Source organism: Pygoscelis adeliae, unplaced genomic scaffold (genome assembly GCF_000699105.1).
Source record: "Pygoscelis adeliae isolate BGI_AS28 unplaced genomic scaffold, ASM69910v1 Scaffold18, whole genome shotgun sequence".
NCBI lineage: Eukaryota > Metazoa > Chordata > Aves > Sphenisciformes > Spheniscidae > Pygoscelis > Pygoscelis adeliae.
In genome coordinates this window covers 2,163,462-2,166,618 of record NW_008825558.1, presented here as the reverse complement: position 1 = coordinate 2,166,618, position 3,157 = coordinate 2,163,462, and positions in this window count along the sequence as shown.

Sequence of the window (3,157 nt, the reverse complement as noted above, 5' to 3'; positions counted from 1 at the left end):
CTTCCCTCAGTGGCTCCTTGGAGTCAAAAGTTCTCACAGACGTCCCCCATGCCCTGAAATACTCTAGGGATGCTATCGATCACTTGTTGATGCCAGATTCTCTTGCACAATCCTACTTTATCACCCACTTTTTTTTTTATTTAAGTCAATGTGCTCAGAACAGCACTGTTGAAATGAGCAAACTTGGTTGGACTTTGCTGTGCTCAGCTTTGAGCAGGGCCCCCGCACAATGCCTCATGTGTGATCACTAATCACAGTAGGGGACGGCACTGATACTGGCAATAATCCTCGCTGTGTTGTTTGATAGGATTAGAAGACTACACCTCACTCTGCCACGCCCCTGCATTTGTAGTTATAGCTATAATAGGTATTTTAGAAACAGCAATGCTGTGCCCTAATACAGGCATTCCTCTTTTCCAGAGTTTAGCAGGATACTTGAACTGGCAATGTGCCTGGCTCTGGAAGCAGCCAGGAATATAAGGTCATCCTCAAAGACAACTGGCATTGTTGCAGTTTATTTTATTAGTGATTAATTTTGCGTAGCATAGTGGTTGGTTTGTCACTTGCTTTGTATATTCTGTAATACTGTAATTATTTATCCAGTGGCCCTTAGACTTTGTGTGCGATTCACAAAACAATCCACCTGAGCTGTCTTTGTGAATTGAAAATTCCAGCTTTTAATTCTTATACTTTTCTGTAGCTTTCAGAGCTAACTGTTTGTGTGGATTATTTTGCTGTATTTTGGCTTGCTTCATATTCTGACATTACTGGTAATGAATATATAAAGTACTTTCTGAGTAAGTGGTGTTAGACAGCTGTGGTTACAAGCAGCCCACGTAATCATATTAAATCAATATTAAATGTGTGCTACTGAATAGTTGTCTTTGGGATGCCGATGGTCCCAATTTAATTTAAACTTCATCCCACTAGTGCTTCCAAAAAACCTCAGAGGAAACCAAATCAAAAATCAAATCCCCAAAAGAGTAATTCCAAATGGAATAACAGATCTTTCATAATTGGTCCACAGTGGCTTCATTTAGGTGGATATGCAAGTGCATGGTATGCGAGAGCAAACAGTCAAAAACCTGTTCACTGTCATACAGCTATGGCATGACAACGATGGAGAATGGGTTTTCAGATACAAGATTTTTTTGTGATAAAAGAGTTTGCTTATTTTAACTAGGAAAATAGGAGAGGCTGGTTGGAGTTATGGTACTCGGGTGTGAGAAAAAGATTTAAATACTAGAAGTTTCTTCAGAAAGCCAGTTTGCCCTTACCCTGATGCAGCTGTGGTGCTGTTGGTTCTGTTTTGCAGGATGGCCAAGAATAGATAGTATGAAGGCTAAAGAGGGGTAGCAACAAGGAAACCTGAAACTTTCCTCTGGAGCTTCTTGGTATTCAAAATGGAAACTCTTAAATCATCTTCTAGTTATAACAAGAGCAAAACATTCTCCCTTGAATTTTTCTGCGTTGGGCTTGTGTTCAAGGGCTTCTGTTTCTATGCTTGGGCCTTTGTTCAAGGGGAGGGGGAAGATGACGTAGTTGAACTAAATCTCCTAGTTGGGAAGTTGCATATTATTGCAGGGAGTGGTGCATCAAGTGGAAACCAATTCCAGTGTCCAATACTCACTGGAGATGTTGTAATGTTATCTCTAATTGTTTATTAGGTCTTACCGTGTGTTAGAAGATACTGCATACAGAAGCTCTGTACTACACATTATACTGGGGAAGCAGAAAGGCCATACCTGGAAGTGAAGTGAGAATTCTCCTTTTGAGCAGAATGGGAGGCAGGGAACCTTGTCCGTATGAAAAAATCTCTGTTTTAATAGGTTGAATATCTGGGGAAGAACTTGGGACATTATTCACAGAGACTTTTATTTGTGGCTTGATGGGGCTTGCATTGCTTATGGTTATAGATCAACAGACCAATTTTAGTGTTTTGTGGTGCTGCTAAGTTGAAGTTTCCTCATGTCCTTACACCAAAAATGGTGCTTAAGAGATGTAGGTCATGCCTGGCAAGCGCAGGTCACATGAACATAGCTCTCTGGTGTGTCCTTTCCTTAGTTGTTGTGTTGCCTTCCATTTGCAGCCAAGAGGGTTCCAGAGGTTACACAGCAATTCTTGTCAGTTTTATGTGGGTGAGTTATTAGGGAAGGGGATGAGGAAAAAGTAAAGGCAGCAATGTAGGTTTGTTGAAATTATTAATTAGTAGCATTCAAAGCTACATTTGAAGTGGTGTTGTGTGTGTATACATATAAATCTATATGTTTATGTATAAATGTATAGAAATTAGTACAACAGTGAAAGAAAGGAAATGGCAAATTTAGCCAACATTTCAAATATGGAAGGTGTATGGTTCTTGTTTTCCTCTGAAGCTGCCTGCTGTACAGAAACCTAGCGGTAATACAACAGTGCAACCTTAGTGATGGCGTTTGCTTTTATTTTGGGGTTTCGATTCAGCGTATGAAAAGTGAAAAAATATTGCCTAAAATCAAGAGAGAAAACAAAATACATTAATCTTTCTGTTGTCTTTTGAGGCACCGCAAATAGGCATTTTAATTTAGGTGTGTTTGACTTGGCTTTGACAGTGAGAGAAGCTAAAATAGCTTAGCAGCAGGAAGAAGTTTTGAATTATCATCTGCCTCTGTGCTAACCTGCATTTTAAAATTATTTAAGCTAAGTGCAGAATTATGTTCTGAGTCTTGCCATGCCCAAACAAATCCGATTGCTAATACTAATGAAGGATGTGAATGGTGTACAAATACAGCAAATAAGGAATTTGCCATTTTTCAGCCCAAGATAAGGCATGACGGGCTAGTAGATTTGCATACAGACTACACAGTTGCTAAGTATTTTTCCTTGAATAATGATAATAATTTTGTATAATAAATACCTTTATTTTGACTTGACCAGCAAGGACAAGTAATGCAAGTTATTTTTGTTGTTGCCATAAACTCTTTTAAGTAATTATGGCTTACTCTCCAAAGTTAAATCACCATATTCTTATCTTCATTTCAGCTTCCTTGCAAAAGTGGTGATGAATAAATGCTTCAGCATAGCCCCTTGGGGTCTATCGTACATTACAAAGCTCCAGTATTTAGCAGATAGAGCCAAAAATAGCCTGGGGAAACCTCAAGTCTATCGAGACACTTAGATT